The sequence below is a fragment of the Eubalaena glacialis genome, chromosome 8, assembly GCF_028564815.1.
Source record: "Eubalaena glacialis isolate mEubGla1 chromosome 8, mEubGla1.1.hap2.+ XY, whole genome shotgun sequence".
Lineage (NCBI taxonomy): Eukaryota > Metazoa > Chordata > Mammalia > Artiodactyla > Balaenidae > Eubalaena > Eubalaena glacialis.
In genome coordinates this window covers 14,601,232-14,627,868 of record NC_083723.1, presented here as the reverse complement: position 1 = coordinate 14,627,868, position 26,637 = coordinate 14,601,232, and the positions used below count along the sequence as shown (strand labels likewise).

Below are 26,637 nucleotides of genomic sequence, written 5' to 3'. Positions count from 1 at the left end.
TTGGCCCCCGTGCATGGGGTCGCCTGGCCCAGTGTCTGGTCCATCCTTATCAACAAGTGACCTTTCCTTTCCATATATATACCAACACCTTAGTCCTTGGCAAGTCAAAAACCACCTTTCCAGTGTTTTCTGTTCAAATAATCTGATAAATGAATTCATACCTAAGTGTATGTGAACGACCGTGTAGTATTCATACTTTCAAAGGAGTTTCTTGACATTACAGTATATTATCCTTACGGATTCATTTAATGGTGAGAATTTCTTGTTGGGCAGGTGAGAGAGATGTTTCTGAGTGTATAGCTCACTCAACGTTTCAACCCATACCACTTAAAAGGCCACTTTCTTTGCCTTTATGTGATGTCTGTTCTTGATAGTGCCTGTAAGGTTTTAGACAGTTTAAAAATGACTTATTATGGGTATAACAGCACTACATTTCCATACTGAGACAAAATACACTAGAAAGATCATTTTGCATCACAAGCAATTTGTGTGTGTGTGTGTGTGTGTGTTAGGTTATAGTTGGGGATAGGTGATTATAATTGATTGATTAAATCATTTGCTTTTTACTGAGTGCCTGCCATGGGCTAGGCACTTTGTAATGTACTGAGAATAGAATGATGACCAAGAAAATTGTGGCCGTTGTCTGAACCTAGATTGTAGTGTAAATAAGGAAAGAGATGAAAAATAAGTAAAAGAAACAAAGAAAAATCCTAATTTGTGATAAGTGCCAGGGAAGAAATAAAAAATATTGCTAAGATGGTGAATTATGATTGAGGGTGGGAAACCTACTATAGATGGGGAAACGGGAGAAAGCCATGTTTCAGCTAAATCTTGAAGGTTGAATGGTCAGCCTGTGGGGACTGGGGCTGTTGATGGGATGGGAGAGATGATGATGATGGTGATGGTGAGGATTCTGATGCAGATGGTGGTGGTGGTGATGGAGATGGTGGTGGTCATGGTGATGACGGTGGTGGTGATGGAGGTGGTGGTGGTGAAGGTGATGGTGATGGAGATGGTGGTGGTGGTGGTAATGGTGATGAAGATGGTGGTGGTGGTGGTGATGGTGATCATTAACCACAAAGAGGTTTAAAACTACTCTATGGTAAAAATAACAGCTATGTCAAACATAGTCTTGGACATTTTATCTAAGAAGACCTGGAAATAATAAGAAGTAGGATGATATTAAATAACTTACTTAATCTTACCTTTGCTCGTGAACAATTTACTCTTGAAAATACATTTAGTAGCAGAGGAGCAAACAATACTTCTACAGCTTATGTGTTTTCTTTTGTAGATAATAAATTCTAGAGAAAACAAAGTGATTGCTATTACTCTGTTCTTCTTTAGGCAAAATTCAGGAGTTTTGAAACCAGTTTTTTAATATCGTACTGGTTTTATCTTGAGGTCAATGATTTACAGATATCAAGGAGAAAAATAACATCTTAGGGCAATAAACTGATTACTGACCTGCTGTTTTGGTAATTTATTGATTTGATCAATTTCTTCAAAGCACTAAGCTTATTTTTCCCTTCAGGTGGAGTTTCTGAATATTTTCTGATGGTTATCTCCTTCTTCCCTGCCATCCTCTTCTCTCTTTTCCTTCTCTTCCCTCTCCTGCCAAAGCATCCTTATCATAGACATATGAAGATTTCATTAAGGGTCAGGTATTAATGTTAAGTAATGAGCAGAGATAGTGTTTTAAGATTTTCTGAGTTGCTATTAATTATATTCAGTCTTATTCATTATCTTTGGGAGAGCACTTGTGGAGGACCAACACAATTTAGTCAATTTTTGTTTCTGAATATGAAAGATTTAATGACATAGAAAGAAGCTCAGTTATCTTGTTAACCAGAAAAAGCAAGTTATAAAATATTATGTACTACATGCTTCAATTTTATAAATAATACAAAAGTATAAAATGCATATGTAAGTATTTCATTTATATATGCATATAAAAGCCATCAAGGGTATACTAAGACGTCTATCTCTTACTCGTGGGATATTTTGAGAAAATTTTATGTTTTTTCCTTTCCTAAGTTCTAAAATTTCAGCAATGAAAGGGATACTTTTGAAATAAACCACAAACAAAACAATAGCTTGTTTTGGCCTTTGACCTGGTAATTCTAGTAAAATAACCAGAGATCTGGGTGAACAAATTGTGTCCCTTTTGTTGCTTATATTAGCACTCACATATGAAAAGGAAAGATCTGATGTCTTAAAAGAAGGGAGTGGTTAAGTATACGAAGGTAGATCCATAAATCGTGACATTAAAATTATGTTTTCAAAGAAGTTGAATGATATAGGTGTATGCTTACAATATAATGTGTAATGTTAAGTGAAAAAAATTCGCTTATGTAGTAAGATACTAATTATGTAAAAAAAAAAAAAAAAAGGTATGTGTAGGAAAAAAGACCATAAATAAATAACCGAACATTTAGCAGGGATAATTTATAGGTTTGGGGAATCATGTTTCTTAATTTTTCAATGAACAGGCATTCCACTTAAAATGAGATATATAAACATTATTGTAATTAAAGAAAATAAGAACAAGATAACTCAGACAAGAATTCATTTAGATGTTTGGGTGAGACTAATTAGGCCTAGAAAATATTACTTTTCTCTGTGTTCATCCAGTGGTGTAAGTAAACAATAGCAAATAATAGCCTTGAATTTCTTGGACACTTCTTATAGACTGTCTAAACTCTGGAGAAAGGCAAAGAAATCTCAAGTTTTAGGATTAAATTATTGGATTGTCTAAGCGGTTATAAGATTGGACATGTTATTGTTAATATGATTATTAGAGACATTATCAACTCTTGTCAATTGATCAGGAGAGTCCAATCAGATTAATAAGCCACAGAAGGGTTTCCTAAAGGTTTTCTTGCATGCTGGACGTATGGAATAAGAATGGACTGTATTAACCTCAGAGTCCCTTTTAAGCTACAGGACAAACCCGGTGTATGAACTGACCCAATGGCTCAGGCATCCCTGGACCTCTGGCTCAGGGAAAGAAAACCTATGGATTCGCAGTGCCCTGTGCAGAAGAGACCCTCAATAAACAAATGAATGATCAGAGGGCAACTAAAGCACATTTGATCCTGGCCATATCCCACTCCACAATTTTAACCAGAAAGCAAATACTTTGTGTATGATATTTACACAAAAGGTACCTGTCTGGGGTAAAACAGTCAAAACGGGAGGAGTAATTATATAAATAGTAATAAAAAGATACTGAAAATTATGTCTGCCAATTATTATGCCCCTGCTATGTGCCAGGCCCCGCAAGAGCTGCTGGCATGTGACTTATCTTTAATCAGTGATTCCCGCCCCTATTTGCTCTGGGACTTGGCCTTCCCTGATGGTTATAACTGCACAAAGACACAATGACCAGGCTCTCAGTACATAGGGTGTCTAATACCCTTCTCACCCCCTGTCTACCCGTCGGTCTTGGTCTGCGTCCTGATGGTGTTCCATCTCTGTCTGAGGCGGATGGCATTCAAGGTGAGAGAAAGAACAAATCCTGTAAGGTAATTCTGTCACTCACCTCATCCTCATAATCTTCCCCGGGCTTCCTCCGCCGCTCACCCTGGTATTGATCGTGTCACAGGCTATAGCCGACCAAGGCAGGGGGCTTGAAAACCTTTCCTCGCCAGCCTCGCCCGCATGCCTGTTTCGGCTCCAAGAAGAAAAGCCTGCTGTGAAAACAATCAGTGCATTTGCTTTAGATCTAAGTGATTCCAACTAGGTCGATGCTTCATGCTGATGTGTTGAAAACATTTAAAAAATTTCTCAGAGTTTGATTTTCACGGGAACATTGTGGCATGTGTCTGACCGTCTGCCTCTGCTATTTTTCATGGAGGCGGCTGAAAACTGCTTCCTGCCACTGTGTACAAAAGCAACACAGAAACCAAGGCTTTTGTCTGCGTGGGTATTTACCACGAGGGCTTTTTGGAAAAGGGAGGAACATGTGCAGGTTTGGTTGATAGTTGCGTGCTAACTTGACCTACAGTGATAGGATTTTGTTTTTGTTTGTTTCACTCCGGAAGTGAACATGATCCAACATTGACTAAGTAGAGATGTGCGAGAATGGACAACCCTCTGGTTTGCTTTTGAGTTTGGAGATTTTCTTTGTCTGGGCACAGACTTTCCTAAGGCCAATCATGTATAACAATACCAAGAGTGGCTTTTCTTCTAAAAGATCCATGAGGTCTCTGCAAGTGTAGGTTTATACTCAGAAACCATTGGAACGCTTCATCACATCTTGGCATCAAGTGGCAAAATAGGCATTACAGAAAGGAGCTATCCTCACCCAAATTAATACTTACTTAATATCTGTCGCCGGGACATTTATTAATTAAATTAACAAATTAATATAATCTATTAAATTTATTAATATAAATATATTATAATTATAGAATGTACAATCACAAATTTCCCCCTGAAAAATAAGCCCTAAAGGAAGGGGATGTTGCACCAGCATTTATGTGGTGTTGGGGGCATGATACAGGGTGGGGGGGTCTAATGTAAAAACATGGAAGTCGGGGCATTTATAAATTTATTATACCTGATCACATTTCAAGGCTCCCCATCCTGGTTATTTTTTTTTAAAATAAATTTATTTATTTACTTATTTATTTATTTATTTATTTATTTTTGGCTGCGTTGGGTCTTCGTTGCTGTGCGCAGGCTTTCTCTAGTTGCTGTGAGCGGGGGCCACTCTTCGTTGAGGTGCGCGCACTTCTCATTGCGGTGGCTTCTCTTGTTACGGAGCATGGGCTCTAGAGTGCAGGCTTCAGTAGTTGTGGCGCACGGGCTCAGTAGTTGTGGCTTGCAGGCTCTAGAGCGCAGGCTCAGTAGTTGTGGCTCACGGGCTTAGTTGCTCCGCAGCATGTGGGATCTTCCCGGACCAGGGGGTCGAACCCATGTCCCCTGCATTGGCAGGTAGATTCTTAACCACTGCGCCACCAGGGAAGCCCCCCCCCCCCCCCCCCACCCTGGTTATTAATAGTAGAGCCCAGGGTTTGTTAAAAACGAAACAAAAGTAATCTACAAGCCACACCTTCAAAATGACTTCTCCTTTTTTTGAGATGGAGTCAGAGGACTGCCATTAGGGTATTTTGTTTTTTCCATATTGTTCCTTGGGAGATCTATGGCTGAGTCAGAACTAGAGCTCAGTTGGTTAGTGTTTGACTAGTCCTAGTGTTTTCTAGGACTTCTGCCAAGTTCTGGAAAAACTGTGTGTGTCAGTTCAGCTGAGTTTTCTTTGCAATACCATCATTTAAATCAAATGTTGGGGTTTTCTTCTAGGCATGAACTCTCTGGGGTTGTGTTACCCTGTTTGCTGTTTACTGTCAAGATGCTGAGAGAATGTTCTTACAAAGATCCAAGAGGAAGTGGCAAATGAGTGCTCCTCTTCAGGTATTTTGTTGCTTTTTCAGAATGCCTACCGATAGGAAAATTTCCACAAAACTATAATCTCTGAGTTTGTTGTATGAAATCTGAGCAAAAGCACTGTCATAATCCCTTTAGTCAAATGAGTGAGAGCCCCTTTGCTCTGATCTGTTGCTAACCAAAAGGTTAGATTTATTTTATGCCAGAATTTTTCCTTAATTCATCACCTGTTCCCACCTCTCGTTAGTTCTGTATCGATATTATGGTTTATTTTGCTGAACATCTATATTGAATGCATGTTGTTTGCACACATAACTATTAGAGCTTATATTCTAAATACAAACTGCTTACAGATGACCCCTTATGGAATTTTTATTTGCTATTTTTATATCTCATTAAAAATATAAGATAGAGAGAGGGTGTGGCTTTTATGGGGAAAAATACTATGGGTCTTTGTGTATTACCTTACCCTTTTATTTTGATCTGTCTATCTGGGAAGCCCAAAGTGTTTCCAGGCTGTGTAGTCAGTTATACTCATAGCTTCCATATGAAGAAGGTGGGAAGGAAATTTCAAACTGAATGTACTCGTCTTGAAGGCATAAAAGACTTGTGTTCGAGGGGAACCTAGGACAGTGCTAATGGATCTGGGAACAGAATTTGTCTCCAGCTTTCTAATTTTCTTCTCTTTCTATCAGATACACACTTCTCTAAAATGGGACAACTCTTCAGAATGTCTTGATCTATAGAGTTTTAAGACCTTGGGGATAATATAATCAAATGATTTAGCCATGACAAAGATATTTCGCAGTGTTCCAAAGCGTAAAGAAGGCAGCATTTATGTAAAACCTTGTCCCTCTTCTTTCCAATAGTAGCATTTGTTTAAAAACATTGAGAGAGTAGAGCTGCTGCAAGTCAACGAGTGGGGAAAATAAATCTAAAATGTCATCTTTCCAGCATCATTTCATTCCTTTTAAAAATCACTCCTTGGGTGTGCTGTAGAACTACTATTTGTGCTTTAAATGTACTATCAAGAGCCCTATTTGTAAAGGACTTATGCACTTAATTTATGTATTCAGTTTGCCAAGTTACTTTGCCTCTAGATTTTCCCCCCCCAGAGCAATGGGGAGTCTTTATGAGCTGCAGAAAGAAAAACTATAGGCTTATAATAAGCTTATACTGGCTCATGCATGGAGCTTAGACTATATAGATTTTCCAGAAAATCAAATATGGATGTGACGGAAATATCTTTTCTTGCCATAGAAGTGACTCATTATGGGACCATTAACTGGGTATCTCTTGGGAGTGTCTTTAAGCAATTATTTGAAAGCCGATGTTTACCAGGAGAACTTTCAGAGAAGCATAACCCAGTGCTGGCAGGTCAGTAAAGCTGCTGTAAATGAACATTTCCCCACAGGAGATTATTTCAGATGGGCCTGTGGAAATGGCAGGTGACATGGAGTTCTCTTCCAGCTCATTGGAAAAGCGTGTTTTCATGAGAGTAGGTTCTATAACTATAAAAATTGAAGGTGAACATACTGAAGAAAATGAATAAAATTTGCTTTAAAGAAATAATAAAATTTTAGACATTGTTTAGCAACTTTTAACGTTAAAAAAAAATCTTTCCTCTTTCTATGCCTTAGGTAATGTGAAAACAACATTACCGGGTAGTTTTAGGGGAAGTCTCATGTGTAGGGCAAGTCTTAATTCCCCTGATGAATCCCATTAAGATATTGTGTTGAATCTTACGGCTTCAGACAAAATTGAATTGTAGGCTATTTGTACTTTGACAATTTACTTTTATTCTGTTGTAACCTTCTACTTCTCACTATTGCTTAGTCCTGGAGAGGAAACTGCAGGTTTCTGGGTTCTTTTTCTTTTTTCCTGATTCTTTTCCTGGCCTCCTCTGAACTTCGAGGGTCATGTGGAACGTCCTCTCACAAACGTTGGAAAGCTCTTTTTCACAGTAGGCAATAAAAATATATCCCTGGTTTAATAAATGACAGGCCCTCCCTGGTTCTTAGTTTCCTTTTGGCAAAAGCTGAATTATTTCCACGAAGTTGTTGCTTTTTTCTTTCTAGTACTATTGACACTTCTTTTCTGTTAGTGGGGTTCAAAAGCCTTTTGGCGAAAGGATGACATATGAGAATAAATTATTGTCTTCTTCCTCGTGCTTCCCATTCAGATGACCACTGAGAATATTTAGCTATTTACCTAGGGATAAAAAAAAACAACAAACCACTGAATTAAAAACAATCATATTAGTAATGGTGTCAGAATATCCTATTTTGTCGACAGCAGAATTTTAAAGATATTTGGATGCCTAATCATTTTTTGTTCTTCAAATCTATTTTCTCCTTCTGTTTTTTTAAAAAAAATATTACAATGACTCAATTATACCTGTAGGTCTGATTATATCCCTTTTCTCATGACATAAAGTGGAAAGAGATTTCTTTCAGAAGTGGAACTTGGTTTTAGGAAAAAGATTCATTTGCTTATTCATTTGTGCGTTCATTCTCTCATTTTATTCATTCATTTAGTTATTCACCAATGAATCAACAGATATTTGTTCAGCTTTGTTAAATAGTAGGCATTTTGTTGAATGCTGAAGATAAAGTACCAACATACACAGTTTCTTCTGAGGGTTTCTTGCCCTCAAGGATTTTACGGTTTATTGTAGAAAATATGTCAACAAATAATCACAATGTAATGATAATTGCCTTAATTCATCCAGCTAACAAATATTTGTTGAGTCCTTGCTGTAAGCCAAGCAGTCCCAGGAATTGGGATATGATGAGTATGGTCCCTGTCTTCTGATAGCTCAGTAGACCACATCTCTTACCACATACACCCCATCCTCCACAGTGTAGCCACACTAGACATTCTTGTAGTTCCTCGAACATGCCAAGCATGCTCTCAGCTCAGAGAACTTTCTGTTCTCTCTGCCTGGATGCCCTTCCCCCAAATAGTTGCATGACTCCTTCTTGTTATAGGACATTCAAATTTTTTACTATGCTTACACCTAGATATTGCGCGCACGCGCGCTTGTGTGTATGATTTGAATGGATTTTTTTCAGAATTCTCTTATTAGTTCTCTTAATTTATTAGATAATTATCCTGGATTTTCTTTATATTATTTGTAAATTATCTAATTTGAGAAAATCTGATAATTAGATACATTAAAAAATTTATATTCTCTTTTTTATAGTAGTTATGCTTCTTATTTCTTTTTCATGTCTTGCTGCATTGTCTATTACTTGTATGTCAGTGTAAGAAACTCAGGGTAACGGCAGGCATCTTTGTTTTGGTCCCAGCCTGTTGCAAGTCTTTGTGATTTGTAAATACAAAATCAGTCTGAACTCTTTCAGTTGCAAATGACAGAAACCCAAATCAAGCTGTTAAGCAAGCTGGCTAGCCTAACTAATTGATAAGTCCAGGGATAGGACTGTCTTCAGGCAGAGGCAGACTTCTGAGTTTCAAATAATTCTATCAGGACTATGTCTGTGTCTCCATCTCTCACCATTATTTTCCTTTGTATTTGTTTATTCTTAGAAATACCTTCTCCCTGAAGGAGGAGATATGGAATGATTCTGATTGGTCTTTCCAAGGTTATAAGCCCACGTTTTACTTCAACTTCTGTGTGAGGTGGTAGGTTAACCATGCTTGAGGCAATGGCCTGAATTCACCTGGTCACAAGATATGACCTGAACTGCCATGTCAAACATTTACACATTTTTTTTTTCCTGCAGAAATGTGTGATGTTCCAGAATGTGCTGTGTTACTTAATATATAGTCTAAGCATTGTATTGTCCTTATAAAATCTCTAAAATTCTGAGTTCTGATTCGTATCTTGCTCCAGTGAAATCATACAGGGGATTGTGACCCCGCATAATTAAATTTTCTATATTTATATGTAAGTTGAATCTAAAAATGGGGAACAATTCCACTATCTGAAATATAATTATAAAACAAAATAGTGTCTCATAGGTTAAGACATATAGTCTTATGTCTTGAAAGCAGTATCACTAAAAGAGGAAATACAATTAATATAAGTTGGAAGTGGGGAGGGAAATTTTACTTTTAAATATACTTTTTAAAATTTTATTATTATTATTTTTTTATTTTTGGGGCTACGTTGGGTCTTCATTGCTGCGCATGGGCTTTCTCTAGTTGCAGCGAGCGGGGGCTACTCTTCGTTGTGGTGCGCGGGCTTCTTATTGCGGTGGCTTCTCGTTGCGGAGCATGGGCCCTAGGTGCGCAGGCTTCAGTAGTTGCGACACGTGGGCTCAGTAGTTGTGGCTCGCGGGCTCTAGAGCACAGGCTCAGTAGTTGTGGTGCACAGGCTTAGTTGCTCCGCGGCATGTGGGATCTTCCCGGACCAGGGCTAGAACCCGTGACCCCTGCATTGGCAGGTGGATTCTTAACCACTGTGCCACCAAGGAAGTCCACTTTTAAATATTTTAATACACTTTTACCTTTTCGTCAAGAAGGTTCACTTCCTCCACCAAGAAATTTATTATTGAGAATTCATTTGCTTCTTGGAAACACTCCTTTCAGAATTCCACAACTTCAAGTTCTATTGCAGCCTGGTTTTCCAGATCCACTGCATGGCCATCTTCTGGAATCCTTTCATTTTGCTGCCTTATTTGGTCTGTGGTTTCTTAAATCTCATATTTTCTTCACTCTTGGATTCCATGTTTTGTGGGTGTTACTGCTGGAATACATTTTCAAGTAATTCTTCAAGAACAAATCTGTAGATGGTAATTTTGTGAGTCCCTTGCATCTCTGAAAACGACTATTTTTGTCTTTACTTTTGATTGATAGCTAGAATTCTAGGTTCAAAATAATTTTCACTCAGAACTTTTGAAGGCTTTGCTTCAATGTTTTTTGGCATCCAGCATTGCTTAAGAGATGTCTGAAACCAATTTGGTCCATCTTCCTTTGAAGATAAATGTTGTAATCTCTGAAGTTTTTAAGGTCTTTAGAACCTTGGTGTTCTGAAATTTTACAGTAATGTACTTAGATTTTTTTCCCCATTCTTTCTGCTCAGCACCAAATGTAATCTTTCAAAATGAAGACATATTCTTTTTGTTGGTGTGTTTAAGCCTTGGGTAATTTCATTTTTTTATTCCTTTGATAAATTGATCCTGCCCTCTTTTTAAGCTACCTCTTTCTGGAACTACTACTCAGATGTTTATCTTCCTGGATTGACTGTCTGTGTTGAAATATTTTACATTTTCTGTTTATTTGTCTTTTTTTTCTAGATTCTGGAAAGTTTCCTTGATTGTTTCATCTGGTATCCTATCAAGCTTTCAAATGTCAAGAATTACGTTCTGAATGTTCACAAACCCTTGTTCCTTTTATCATTGTAACCTCTTCTTGTTTTATGGATAAAATAATTTGTCAAATCTCTCTCATAAAACCAATTAAATTATTTTAAGATTCCCTTTTCTTCCTTGAATTCTTTCTTTCCTCCAGTATCCGTAGATTGTTCTTTTAAAATTTTTTGGTTATTTGCTATGATTTTTCTCGTGCATCTGACAATAGCTGGTTATCCATTTGTATTTATGAATAAAGGAGTAGGATAATGATGACCTGTTGCTTTCATGGCTTTCCTTTGCAGTTTACTTGTGTCAGACTTACCTCTATGACATGTGGAACTAGGAGCAGGTGAGCAGGGTGAATGTTGGCCTCCACTCTGAGGTTCCATTCCTCACTCTGGAAGTCAGTGCCTCCATTTTGAAAAGTGTTGGCGAGGATCAGAGGGGATTCCTCATTCAGGCCCTGATTAAATAATATCTTTGTATAAGTCTGTAAGATGAAATATTCAGAACAGTAAGAGAATGGGAGAAAATATTTTAATCTAGTCAGGATACACAATTTTCGACTCAGGATATTATTATATAACCATAAGATATCACCATATTGTTTTCTCAGTCTACTCTTGATGTGATTTCTTTCATTTCCAGAGTCTGTGCAGACGTGTTAGTTTCCACAGTTATGGCATTGAGGATAAAGTATGGGCTAACTGCTGTTTCTGCTTTGAGGAATTTGTTGAGATGGTCTTTGTAGTCTCATCCACACTCCTTTTCATTACTGTCCCATGAAAATTTGAAAAGAGTATGTATTTTACATCTGTAAGATATAATGTTCCTCTCTTACTCTTTCTCCTCAATAAATCAAACTCTTTAATTGTGTTATTCAAGGACTCACTATATTTTTTATCTACTTGATCTGTCACATTCTGAAAGAACTTTGCATTATCTCCCTTAAGATTGCAGTTTCTGCCAATTTCTTATTGTACTTCTTAAAGTTCTTCATCTAATGTATTTTGAGATTAGATTTTTTTCAATGCATAAAGTTTCTTGACATATCTGTTTGGCAGAATGTACCTTTTATAAATATGAAATACCCCATTTAATGCATTTTGCTTGAGCTATACTTCGATAGTAATATGGCCACCTGCTTTCCTTTTGTTTCCATTTGCTTATCATATCTTCAATGATTCTCAACCTTTCCTTATCATTTTATTTAAAATGCTCCTTTAAACAGCCTCTGGCTGGGTTTTGCCTTCCTTTTTTAACCACAATTTTAGACATTGTTTCTTATATAGAAATTTAGTTCATTCCATTTGTTTTGTTAATTGATTTGTTTGGTGTTGGTCTTATTCTTACCTGGTACATTTTATGTTTTGTAGTTTTCTTTTCTTTTTTTTTTTTTTTTTTTGCATTTTTCCTTGGAGTGATCAATTTTTTTTTTCTAACCGGTTTGGAGGTTCTACATCTTATTTCTCTTCCACCAGCTGGTGCTATTATATTGTAAGAAATATATTTGACCAATTTTTTTTCCTAATGGCAAGATCTAAACTGTGTTTGTAGCCTCTCTCCATAATCCCAGGATAAGATAAGAATTTTAGTATTCATTTACTCCACCACAGTTTGCCATATTTTATTGAAAGTATATGAAATTTTGGTTCCAGAATTTATTTTAAAAGTTTTATTTCTCCTTTCAAGAATCCTTTCTTCATAATTGATCTAAATTTCAAAACCATGTTTTTAATTTCTTAGGCTTAATATCTATTTTATTATTTTTATTCCCCAAATATGTCCTGTATACTATAAATTCCCTTGATTCTATTACATTTATGTTGATTCATAACTTCCTCCAATAATTTTTTTACAAAGGGCACATATATATCATATTATTTCAGTCCTCACATTAAAAAATGTAAAAATGATGATGTACATAAGAATAGAATTCCAGGAAAATAGTTCATTTTGCTAAAAATTTCTTATTGCATTCTTAACATTTATTTGGAGACTCTTCTGTGAAAATATTTTGACTTATCTGTAAGGAAATGAGATACAAGAACAGTGTGTATATTTGTGTGTGTCTATGTATATACTGTTTTTGAGGAACGCCTGTCTGTAATTTTGACATATCCTTCCTGTTTTCTTGTGGTGCTGTTAGATGAAGGTGAAGGTAGATGATAAAATTTTAAGTTTTTTACTTGTATAAATAAAATTTGGCAACCATTAAAAAATGTTTATATTGGTACCTAAAGCCAATTCTGGCAACCCACAGTTCTAGCATTTTTTTCTTTGAAAGTAATCTTTTTCGCGTTTTCTTCTTTCTGTACATATTCAGGACTTTATCTTTATCCTCAGAATTCAGAAATTTGTCAGGATATATCAAGAAATAGGCCCTTAAGAAATAATCCTGCCTTGCTCTTAAGAAGACGTTTGGATGTAAGGCTTGTGGCTTTCTTCAACTTGGGGGAAATTTCTTTTCTTATATCTCTCATTAATGCTTGTCTTTCATTTTCTTTGTTCTCTTTCCTTTTATGATATCCTCTGTTTGGTTTTTTTCTGTATTCTTTTCTCTGGCCTTCCAGTTTACTAATCTGTCTTTTTTTCTCATTTGTCAATTGCTCATTTTTCATGCTTGGTTGCTTTTTTTTCCTGGATAAAATATTTTCTCAAATTTACTGAAATGACTTGAATATATAGGTATATTTAACATTCACTCTTTTCTGTAGGTGTTACTATTCTGATTGCTCGCCTGGTTACACCCTTACCCCTCATTCTTTCTTACAGTAAAACACTCAGATGTGCATGTCTATCAGTTCTGATACACGTGTATAGATGTGTAACCACTACCCTAGCCAAGACATAGGAAGTTCCCTAGGTCCTCAGAGGCAACAGCTATTTTGATTTTCTCATCGTAATTTATTTTTGCCCTTTCTAGATTTTCTTATAAATAGAATCATTCAGTGTGTACTCTTTTATGTTTTGCTTCTTTCCCTCATAATGTCTATGAGATTCATTCATGTTTTTGAATGTATCAGTCTTCCTTTCTTTCTTCCTTCCTTCCTCCCTCCCACCTCCCTCCTTTGTTTCTTTCCTTGTTTCTTTTCTTTCTTACTTTCTTTCTTCCTTCCTTCCTTCCTTTCTTTTCTTTTTCTTTCTTTCTTTCTTTCTTTCTTTCTTTCTTTCTTTCTTTCTTTCTTTCTTTCTTTCTTTCTTTCTTTCTTTCTTTCTTTCTTTCTTTCTTTCTTTTCTTTCTTTCCTCCCTCCCTCCCTCCCTCCCTTCCTTCCTTTTGTTCTTTCTTTCTTTTTTTTCTTTCTTTCTCTTATTTATTTTTTTCCTTTCATACTCCCTCCCTCCCTTCCTTTTTCTTTTACTTTTTTTCCTTTTGTTCCCTGAAGGAGTATTCCACTGGATGATAAACCAACCTGTTTATCCATTCATCTTTTAGACATTTGGGTTGTTTCCAGTTCTGAGTTACTGTGATTAAGCTGCTGTGAACGTTCCTGTACAAGTCTTTGCATAGACATGTGTTTTTGTGTCTTTTGGGTAAATATTTAGGAGTGGAATTGCTAAGTGATAGGGTAGGTATCTGTTGGGCACCTTTTCATGTGCCTATTGATCATTTGTATATCTGCTTTTTGGAAGTATTTTTTCAAGTCTTTTGCCTAGTTTCTAAGATTAATTAAAAAAAATAATTGTTTTGCAGGAGTTCTAAAATGTATTATGTGTGCTAGCCTTTATCCGATACATATATTGTGAATTTTTTTTCAGTCTCTAGCTTGCCTTTTCATTTCTAAGCAAAGGCTTTTAAGAGCGGGAACTTCAAATTTTGATACAGTCCAATTTGCCACGTTTTTCTTTGCAGGTTGGTGCTTTTTGTATCTTGTCTAAGATTCGTTGTCCCCCAGTGGACATTGGCAACTTCTGCAATGTCTGGAGACATTCTTGTTTGTCACAACTTGGGTGGGTGAGGGGCTGCTAGCATCTAGTGGGTAGAGACCAGGGATGCTGCTAAGCCTACTACAATGTACAATACAGCCCCCTCACAGCATACAATTAGCCAGTACCAAATATCAGTAGTGTCGAGGTTGAGAAATCCTGGTTTAAAGTGACACACAACGTCCAAATGAGTTTTCCTTTTTTCTTATTGGAGAGTTCTTATTAGGAAGGTGTTCCCATCTAATTTATAAATTTATAAGGTCTTATATTCTCCTATATCTCACTAGAGCTACCACTTATTGAGAAGTTACTATTATGCAGGCTCCGCTCTATGTACTGTATATATTGTCTCACCGAAGTCTGACAAGCAGGTATTCTCCCCACTTTACAGGTGGAGAATCTGAAACCAGGTAGGAAAAAGGCCCAGTGGTCAAAGAGCCAAGATTTCTGTTTAGATCAGTGTGAGAGTTTAGTCTAAGACTCTAAACATTCTTTTGTGTTTATTTTCATATAAAACAAATTACCAGTTAAATTGCTTATTTTACTTTACTATTAAAATAATACTGATATTCAAAAATAGATGTACTGTATTTGTACTGTGATGATAGAGCACTTCAGGCTGAAAGGTAGGGCAGTAAGGATATAGGTATTTTCATTTCCATTTTAGAGATTTCCAAACTAAGAAACTGAGGTCAAGTGCCTCATCTGATACCCAGGAATGAATTTCAGCAATTGACTGCTCCTCCCTCTGTTTCTGTTTTCCATTTGACTGTCCAACTTTCTGATGATTGAAAGTAGTATTGAGCAGGTTTTGCTTAGGATTAAGAAAAGACATAAGCAATTTCTCCTGACAGCATGAAAAACAATGTAAGTAAAGTACTTATGAAGATTATAGTGTACTTCCAGAGTGCTCTGTGCAATTTGAATGAGTAACAGGGAATATATTTGTATGCTTGAGACCTTTGAGGCTTCTTTCAAAAACATTGGGTACCTTTGATATTGCACTGGATATCTTTCTAGAAATCCTACCCATTACTGTGCATTGAGCAGGTGTTCTCTAAAAACACTCATTAGGCTTTCTGCCGCTATCCAATTGCACTGAGGTTCTAGGATGCTTCTGTCATGTAAATTAAGAGTGTGGTACAGCAGAGCTCAAAACCCCATTGCCCACAAGACATTTTTTTGGCCTGTGCCCAAGCCTTAGGAACATTGCGGTACATCCTCAGGGACGCCGAGGGGAGCAAGGAGGGACTCCCCCCACCAGACCCTGACCAAGTTCCTCCAAATTCAGTTAGAGCAGTTCTGGCAGCTCTGCTATTGTGATTTTTCACATTTTGGAAGTTTAATTTCAAGGGGTTGTATGATTAAAGGTGCTTGGAAATTTTTGATCTGCAGGACAAAGTACAAACCTTTAACCCTACAGAAACAGCCCACCATGAGTTGCCTCTTTCCAAAGTTGCTAATCACATCTACTTCCCTTCCCCCTTAAACATACACCTCGTGCTCCATCCATAGAAACTTTGTACAGTTCTCTGAATTTTTCTGAATGTGCCTTATTATTTCATGCCTCCATCTGTTGGTACATGTTCGGTTGTTTTGCTTTGAATTATTTGACATTCTTTCCTACTTGGGGTATGAGAAAGTTCAAATTTAAAAGATAACAGCAATTTGTATTTCAAATGGATAGACCCATTTATATTCCTAGAAGGCAATATTTAGAAGTATCCATTGATCCACACCCTCTCCAATACTTGAGGTAATCAAATTTATTAATTTTTCCCCATCTAAGGGGAGTAAATTGTATCTCATTGTTCTCTAATTGCATTTCCCTGAGTATTAATGAGGTTAAGTATCTTTTCATACTTTTATTTGCCATTCTTATTTTATTTTCTGTGAAAAGTTCGTTCATGATTTTTGCAGATATTTTCTACTGTTTTTCCCATGTTGTATATTCATTATGTATTCAGAATACCAATATTTTGTCTGTAATATGCATTCTAAAAACAGTCTCCCTATTTCTGCCTTACGTTTTTACTTTATGGTGGCTTTAGATGGGCAAAGGTTTTAAATTCTGATGCAGAGGAAGTGAATGTTGAAACTATTTTATGTTTGTTTCTTTTAGTGTTGTGCTGAAGAAAGCTTAAATCTCCTCAATGTTTTAAGGATATTCTCTTTTACGTTTTTCAAACAAGTTAAAATTTCATTTTTCACATTTAAGTTTTCAGTCTACCTGGCATTAATTTTTTTATTTGCTGAGAACAGGAATCCAATTTCATCTTTTCTCTATATGGATAGCCCAATGTCCCAGCAGTATCAAATACTCAATCTCTTCCCGTTATCTGCAATGTCATCTCTGTCATAGATTAAAATTCTGTATATGTGAAGGTCTGTTTCTTGGCTTTTAATTCATTCACTACCATTCTGCCTTAATTACTAATGCTTCATAAAGGTCTTGATATCTGCTAGGGCAAGAACCTAAACCCTTGTTGAGATTTTAACTTGCATGTCTTTTTTGAAAAAAATTGGAGAGAATTAACATCTTTATGCCATAGAGTTTTCCAATCAATGATCATGGTATACCTCCTCATTTATATAGATTTTCTTTCTATAAAAGTTTACACCTATTTTTAGAAAATTTGTAAAGTACTCTTTGTGCAGTTCTTGAGTATCTTTTTAGATTTATTACTAAATACCTTGTAGTTTTGTTGCTTTTCTTTTTAACAGAACTTTTCCAACTATTTGCAACCTTTTTAACTTAGATTTTCTAACTATAGTTGCTGATGTAAAGATCATAAGTCAGTCACCTTTTCATAAATTAATCATTTTGTCTCCATTTATGATATTTTGTCATATTCTTTTGGGTTTTCTATGAGACAATTATATAATCAAAAAATTTGTTTCCTTCTTTTCTATCTTTTATACCTTTGGTTTTATGTCCTATGACACTGGCTAAGATCTTGTCTCCAAAATTTAATAAAAATAGTGGTAGTGAGAATGTTTGACTTATTCTTCATTTTAAAGGGTACTTGGCATTTCTCATGATCGAGAATAGTGGTTCCCATGAGTTTGTTATAGATATCCTTTAAAACGGTAAGGACATGCTCTTTTATTCCTAGTCTGCTAAAACTTTTATATTATATTTTATATCTATAGTGGAATTTTAATCATATGCTTCTTTTGAATACATTAAAACAATCATATAGTTGTTTACTTTAATCATTTAATATATTGAGTGTCCTTTATAGATTTCAAAATATTAAATCATCTTGCATTTCTTGGGTAAATGTGACTTGGTCATGATGTATTGCTTATATACACCACTAGATTCTGTTTGTGGATATTTTATAGATTTTTGCATCCTTTGTTCATGAATGAAATTAGCTTGTAAATCTTTATTCTCCTATATCCTAGTCTAGCTCTGGTATTAAATTCTTGCTTCATAGATTGGGGAGTATTCCTTCCTTTTTTCTTCTCTGAAAGAGTTTTTAAAGATCAGATTGACTTTTTAAAATTTCATCTGTAGAATCATCTGAGACAATGTGTGTGTGCATGTGTGTATGTAGACTTAAAATTATGGATTCAATTTATTTAATAATGATGGGAGATGTTCATGCTTTTTATCTCTTCCTGAGTCTTTTGGGAAATTTTCTAGGAAACTGTCCATTTTTGACTAGGAATTTATATTCTTTGATATACATTTTTCATTGAATTCTCTCATTACCTTTTTTTTTTTTTTTTTTTTTTTATAAATTTACTTACTTATTTTTGGCTGTGTTGGGTCTTCGTTTCTGTGCGAGGGCTTTCTCCACTTGCGGCGAGCGGGGGCCACTCTTCATTGCGGTGCGCGGGCCTCTCACTGTCGCGGCCTCTCCCGTTGCGGAGCACAGGCTCCAGACGCGCAGGCTCAGTAGTTGTGGCTCACGGGCCCAGCTGCTCCGTGGCACGTGGGATCTTCCCAGACCAGGGCTCGAACCCATGTCCCCTGCATTGGCAGGCAGATTCTCAACCACTGCGCCACCAGGGAAGCCCTCTCATTACCTTTTTAATATCTGTTTCATATGTAGTTATGTTTCCATTTTTATTCCTAATATGGTTTACTTGTACATTCTCTTTTCTTGTCTAAATCATTCTGATTGAGATCTGAGTATTTATTAGCTTTTTCAAAGGAACAGTTTTTGCTGTTCTTCTCTATTTAATCATTTTTTTAATAGTTAACTAAACTTTCTTATCATGTTAGCTCCTTCCTTCTGCTTTCTTGAGCTCATTCTGTTATTTTTTTCCCCGCTAACTATTGAGATGGATGTTTAGCTCATTAATATTTGGTCTTTATTCTTTTCCAATATGTGCATTTAAATCTATAACTTTCCCTAGAAGAACTGCTTTCTCTGTATCCCACAAGTTTTACTATATGGTATATTCATCATAATTCAGGTCTAAGTATTTTAAATTTCCATTATGATTTCTTGAGTTATTTATTAGATTTTGTTAACATTGCCAAATATATGGAGATTTAAAAATATGTATGTTGATATTGACTTCTAAATTAATCATATTTTAGTGAGATGATGCGACATGCTTAAAGTTGATTCTTTGAAATTTTTTGAGATTTACTTTATGACCTAGTTAGCTTGCATAACTGTTCCATGTTTTTGAGAAGAATATTTATTTTATTATTACTAGGTACAGAATTATATACAGGTCCACCAGCTCATGTTTCATAATTATATTGTTCACATTTTCTGTATTTTTACTAATTTTTGTATGTTTTTTCCTAGCAAAAATAGAGATATATTAAAATCTCCCACTCTGGTGGTGGATTTTTAAAAATATCTCTGCAATCCTATGACTTCTTTCTAGATTTTTAAGCTATTTTGACTACATACATATAAGTTTAATATTGTTTTAGTTTCCAGGTGAATCAACTATTTTATCACTGGCAAGGGTGACAGCAGGGAGACCAGTTAGGAAGCTACTGAAATAATCCTGGTGAGTGGTACTGGCCTGGGCTGGAGTGGAAGGGCTGCAGTTGGTGAGAAGTGATTGGACTCTGGATATATTTTGATTTAGTGTTGGATTAGATGTGGGATGTGGGAAAAAGCAGAGTCAAACACACCCCCAGACATGACCTGAGCTGCTGGAAGGATGAAATTGCCATTTGCTGAGATGCGCATGCCTAGAGGCGGAGCAGGCTTTTGGGGGTGAAAAGCAGCCATTCACTTCTAGATGAGAAAAGTTTAAGATGCTGTTAGATGTTCAAGTGGAAATACATGGAGGGAGTGGTTGGATGTTTGAGACTTAGGAATCAGGTCTAGGCTGGAATTTAGTCTTTGGGGATGTCAGCTTGTGGCTGGGCTTTAAAGCCAGGAGCTTGGGGAATGGGTCTGAAAGAGAGAGGATAGCTAGAGAAGAGAAAGCCAGGGGACCGGGCTCGAGGGCACTTCAGTGCTCAGAAGGTGGGAAATGAAGAGCCACCTGCAGAGACCGCGGAGGCCTGGCAGGTAGAAGGGACATGTGACAAATGTCGTGTCCCGGAAACCAGGAGGGTTTTAAGGAAAAGGGAGTGATGGATTGTGTCAAAGGCTGCTAAAAGGTCAAGGCATATGAGAGCTGAGAATTGACCACTGGATTTAGAAACGTGGCGGACCTGGTGTCCTTTTGTAGAGCAGTGTGTAGTGACCAGTCTTCCCTCCATGGATTGCTGAGAGGAGAGCCACATCAAGCCCTAGCCCGGTGGAAGCATCCTATAACAAGTGCTAGCTGTCGTTGTTCACCCAACTGCTGGGCTGCAGCTTCTACTTCACTTTGCAGGAAACCCCGGCCAAGAAGAACGCGTGGTGTTTCCACCCACCCATGTGGTGCTGTCTCAGAGACACAGGTCTTTCTAGGTGGGCAGACAGAGGCCGCCCCTTATGCTCTCCCAGTGACTTAATGCCCTGGGGCTGCTGTCCACCAGGACTGAGGGCATGGCATTCCTCAGCTTTAGTACAGCAGCGCCCACTAGGCAGATGGCAGCCAGGCACTGGGATTCAGTTCGGGGCTATCTACTTCAAGGTGTCCTCGAGATAAGAGGAGAAGGACTTGGAAAGTGGGACAGGGGAAGATGCTGGTGGTGTTGCAGCAGAATTAAAAATCTTCATCAAATAAAAAATAGCATTGACCCTTCCCCCTTCCAATAATTGGTATTGGCAGAGGATGAATTGAGCTCTCAAAGTATGGAGAAGATGATGCCAGGGTAGAAGCTATGGAAGCAGAGAATATGAACTCAATCTATATATTACTGATACTCCTCGAGAAAGTTCTAGAATGTTCAGAAACAGTGAAGGAAATTGAGAAGCAGTGGCCAGTGAAGTAGGAGAGTCTGGCAAGGGCAGCATCTAAGTGACGTGTATCCACGATCTCTGTTCTAACAGAAAATCTCTTTCCTGTGCTAAAGAAAGCCCCAAGTCTGCAGACCAAAGGGCTCACCAAGAAGCATTATTTAATAGATTATCTATTTTTAAAAGTTAGAACTTCATCTCACATTGTACACCAAGATAAATTTCAGATGGATTTAATAGTTAAATAGAAGAGAAAATTATTTTAAAAAGTAGAATGAAAAAATAGGGGACTCATATCTGCTACTAGTTTAGGAAGAAATTTTCCCAGGTATAAACAATTCTGGAAGAAGATGCAAGAATGAAAACCAAAGGGATTTGGTGAAATAAAAATGTGAAACTTCTATAGGTCAATAAATACTGTAAACAAAATTCAAGGGGAAATGAAAAACAAAAGTATTTGCATATGGTGATCATTTCACAATATATATAAATATCGAGACATTATGTTGTACACCTGAAATTAATATAATGTTATATGTCAGTCAGATCTCACTTAAAAACTTGCATAAACATGAAAAGGATTGACACGATTCCTACAAAGAATTCATAGAATTTGATGAGCAAAATGATACTACAGAGTAGAAAATATTCAGAAAAATAATAAACCCATGAAATAAAAAATACATGCAGAAGCATCTAAGTACACCCAAAATTTAAAGGAAGAAAATTAAACTTATGAAATGTTGTTCTTCATCTGAGAAACTTACAAAAATGAAAACAATTAATCTGTAAAGATGTTAAAGGAAAGAATGTTGAAATGCAAGGTACTTAGACCTTTTTGGAACACAATTTGACATCATTTGTTTTAGTCAAAACAATTTGACCAAAATCCTTAAGATTATAACATTCAACAAGGTAATTTTTCATATTAGAAACTCATATGATTATAGTGATCCAGAAAAAATATGTTGAAAAAAGATGCTCATAGTCTCCTTAAACATTAAAATATTGTAAATAGCTTAAATATCCAGCCATAATACAGTGATTACCTTAAATATTACAAAGCCATTATGGTACAATTGTTGAGGAATACTGAGTTTGGAAAATCTTCAGCTGAGTGAAATAGGATAGTAACTATACCATATGATACCAAATTTGTGTGTGTATGTATTAAAGAAATAGGTCAAGTAGTGTGACTGTGGAAGGTATACATTTTCTAATTCATATGTATGTTTTCAAAATTATCTTCAATAAGCATCTGCTTCTTTACATATTATATTATTATATTAATTCTTACGTATCACATTACTATTAATACTTATAATAATATATATTTTAACACAAAGAGGACAGGAGACAAAAGAGAAAAAAGAAAACCAAGGAGTAATATTGCCAAGAGCTATAGAGCTCATCTAGGGCGATTTAGGGGGCAAACGATACTTGCTAAAGCTGATGCTTTTTCCATTCTTCTTAACTGTCTCCAGAAAGCAGAAAGAGTCGACTCTCCCCCAAACTTTGGGGAAGTTGGCCCAGAGAGACCCATGGGATGATTTCCATTTTGCCTAAGGCAATTTGGATCACTGAGGTCATTTCCTTCGATCAAAATATTTCACAGCATAAAGCAAAGTGGATAGGGAGAACTCCTCGATTTACCAGAACCTTGATGCACCAGCTGCACATAATGTGAGTGAAACGGTCCCCTTTACATGACTGGCACCTTCTCTTGTCTGAGAGGCACCTGCCAATCTGCGCCATGGTCACCTCGTGATGGTGCCCAAGAAGTGATGCCCTTGGCCGGAACCCACGGTTATATTGATTTTAGAAAAATTATCCATAAGCCATTTTATTAAAAGCTTAGTAAAGGGTGGTTATTAAGATCAGCAAAATAGATTTTTGATACTAATAATACTGTTTGAATATAGACTGCAAGTTGGAACAATATCAGAGGAAACATTCCATTTTAAGGTTTCCCTGTGAATCCGAGTATGTAACAAAACACCTACTCTATACCTCTAGCTATTAGTATTTTATTTACTAAGTGGCCCTTATTTCTCCTTTGAAAAGCGGTTGAATTTCCTCCCTCCTATCATTTAGCATCCTTAGAATGACACTTGGCATTTAATAGGTAAGACTCCAGACTCCATGCTATCCACAAGCTCGGAGTTAGAGGAATTTGAGTTTTCATATTTCAATAGTTGGTTCCACCGAATCTGAATCAAAAAGGATGCTACTTATTGTTTCTAGATCCATGCTCTATTTTGGATGCTTGATAGAAGACAACATTTCCCCCAAATATTTAGAGATACCAAGAGCTCTTGTTTCATTTGCTACCCCACGGACTTCCCTTCCCCATATGGTTATCTAGTGGGCACTGGGTGATGACTTTATGTAGAAACTTTGACCTGGCGTCTTAGAACTCGTACACCCTCTGTTCAGGTAACATTACAAAGGCCAGGTGGTGGGAGACAATATAATCATATGAGTCCTTCTTCTTCCAGAAGAAATTATAGTCCCTCTCTATTGTACCTGAATGAGTGTCCATATAGTATTACTTAATGAAAAAAAAAGGAAAAGAGGCATTTAATAAAAACTCTGGTACAGCCCCCAACCCTGAAAAGTTACTAGTAGATGTAATTCCTATAGCATATATGTACTTTCAATGCAATGAGATTTGTATACATTAATTACACCTGTCTGCCAATCCTCTCTCTCCTTTATTTGCCCAAGGATGCTGTACGTGAACATAGCGCATCCCATGGAAAACCTTTTTTTCCCCAAAGGTGCTATCCTGATGTTAATTCTGACATAAACTTGCATGAAGAACAGAGAAATTCAGGTTTGAGCCTGCCACACTGAGAGTTTGCTTGGTTTTATCCGAGTATTATAGGACACAGGGTATTTAGCATGCTCTGAGGCCCCTGAAATACCTCACTACCACACAGGACATCTTTTTTTAATAACCACTTTTACACAGTGCAGGGGAAATCTCAACCACACACAGCTCAGGATGCTATAAGCAGAGAAACTCCTGGAAGCCGTCGGTCCCTCCTAGACTTGCTTTCTCATGACACACATCTGTCTAAATTCTTTAGTGAGGATTCTTGGCTCCAGAGTGGGAAGGAGCATGGACACCCCACTTGTGAAATAAATGGGGAATGTAGAAGTGGGGGAGAGCTGTAGCCACACCAATTCAGTGTCATAGAGCATGTGTGATAAAATCAGTCTCTGAGGTTTCCTTGGTCTTTGCCTGGGGAGAGAAAGATATTCCTGGAAAAACGAGTAACACCCCAGGATTCGAAGCATATCACACCCCACGTATTTTTAGACATTGAGAGAATACACATTTTATATTGGTGAACAGGTACCTAAAAACCACACAGACATATTTGGGTGAGGAATTCCGAAAGTATATTGTGTGGCTACCCAGAGAACTGATGTGGTTAGAAACATATATGTGTGTATGGCTATAATGACATTTCCTTGTATCACATCTATCAGGTTACAAGCAGCTTATAATTTTCTTTTTCTAGTCACAGCCAAACATTATAATGGCACAAACCATAAATCAACATTGACATAGAACACTGCTTAGCACGTATAAATGTATGTGCATTGCAGAGTGATCTGAGATTACAAAAATATATCAGAAGTCAAAAGGAGCTGGTGGAGAGATGCTATGTCTTTATTGAGATTGTTTGGAGGATCCTAATGTACTGTCACTGAAAGAATAATTTTTCCTTTACAATCTACTTAGCAAAGATTTATCGATCCTTCCCCCTTCATAGAGAATTACTGATCCATTTTAGAAAATCAGATTTTTACACCTTTCATGAGAATGTACCCAGCGTGGTTCTCAGGGGACTGCCGGGGAAGTTGACTTTGACACTCGGTCCCTTGAAACTCACATACCACAGCCAAGAGTCTCATCACTGATTTGTGGCACCAGGCCATAAAATACTTTCATACATTTATAGAGAAATGATTGTACTGCAAGGACTTATTTTTCCATGCTCGTGGATGTATTCAGGGTACCGTTATTTGTGTAAATAGCATTTTTCAGATGTGGTGCTTTTTCTTTTTCTTTTCTTCCCCTGTCTTCTCAGCTGTGATGTGATGAACAGTAAGGTAAGATAAAAGTTGTTGAAATTCATGCTGCAAAGCCATGGGATGCTGTAGAATTTCTCAGTGTGTATGTAGATAACTTTCTTAGCCGGGTACACATCTGCTTGCCCCTCATTATGGGAGTATCCGTGGTAGCAAGGCAGCCTGCATGGTATATTGAAGTATGCATCATAATGAAGGTGATTTATTATAATTAAAACAGTGTGGAGAGGAGCTTTGTATCAAACATACTGTTTCACAGAAGAGCTTAATAAAGGGCATTATTATTAGTTATGGATTTGGGTGAAGGATGTTGTTTCCTGGGAGTTATATGAGTATTAGTCAAAGTCTGAAGTTGCTCTTTCAAGTTGTTCTGGATTGGGAGGGAAGAAACACTCATTAAACGAAGAATTTTCATACTGACGGGGAGGCTGGCGTGGATGCGTTTGCATGCAAGTAAGAGAGGGATGGGAGAGAAAGAGAGAGGGAGAAGACAATGACGTGCACCTGAACTGCTCTCGGCAGGCGCAGTTCTAGAATCCTTTATTATATATCTATGGAGACAATGGCATGGGCTGTAAGTAGCTCCTGTCTCTTGATATAATAATGCACATAAAGTCGGGGTCAGACTGGGTTCGCTCTGGGCTTTGATGCTGTGGAAGGTCACTAGGGGAATCGATGGACCAAAATGAGCCCTGAGTTTCATGCAATCAATGCGATTTTTCTATTTAAAGTGGACACTGCTAGGTGTAAGCCTCAAGCTTCCAATGTGGTTTGGCTCGGCTTTTTCAGATCAAGAGTAGATGGCAATGCAAAGAGATGGTTTGTTATCATAACTGAGGTGAGATGCTGAATGCAGTACAGGAGAGGCTGTCTACAAACACAGCTTTCAAGCTTGGTGCCCTGTTATTTGAGCAACCAAATTAGTAGCCACTTGATTGCTGCGGGGTTACCTTGTTCTCTGTTTATTTTGCGATGTTCAATGAGTCAAGAATTAAGGGAACCCTATAAAAATGAAAAACGAATTGTTACTAAAATGAGACTATTTCTAGATCTTTTCTACATTCTATCTATCCACCCACCCACCCATCTATCTACTATTCATCCATAATCTATCTATCATCATAGTCTATCTATCTGTCTATCTATCTATCTATCTGTCATTACCATCCATAATCTTTGCTGATTGGAAAATAGATAGAAGGATTCGCTAATGTATTTTTTCATCAATACCGTTTCTAAAATAAATTTTTTTAAAGTTTGGCCGAGTCAGATGTGAACAGAAGACTTTTGATTGTCCGCAAATCTAGAAGACTTCTGATTTTGCATTGATTCGTCAAGCTCTCGGATTCTCTGCAGGGGCAAGCAGCTTCCCATTTAAAAGGACAAATCATAAATGCAGTTTTCCCACCAGAATGAAAGTTCTGGAGCTGCTGAAGGATCTTTTATGGGTTTCTCTTCATCATGTCACATTGCCACTGAGATACGCCGTATATCATTTAGGGAAACATTACAGAGGGAAGGCAGTGTCGTTTTCTTTTGGGGGAGAAGGTGCATGAGAAAAGACTGGGATTTATAAAAA

The 26,637-nt window shown here is 37.0% G+C and overlaps 1 protein-coding gene across 1 annotated transcript in view; it reads left to right on the top strand.

Annotated features, from left to right (window-relative positions):
* The window catches only part of POU6F2 (POU class 6 homeobox 2), a 456,556-nt gene that overhangs the window by 19,408 nt on the left and 410,511 nt on the right, over positions 1–26,637 (top strand). The gene's annotated exons all lie outside the window — the stretch shown is intronic.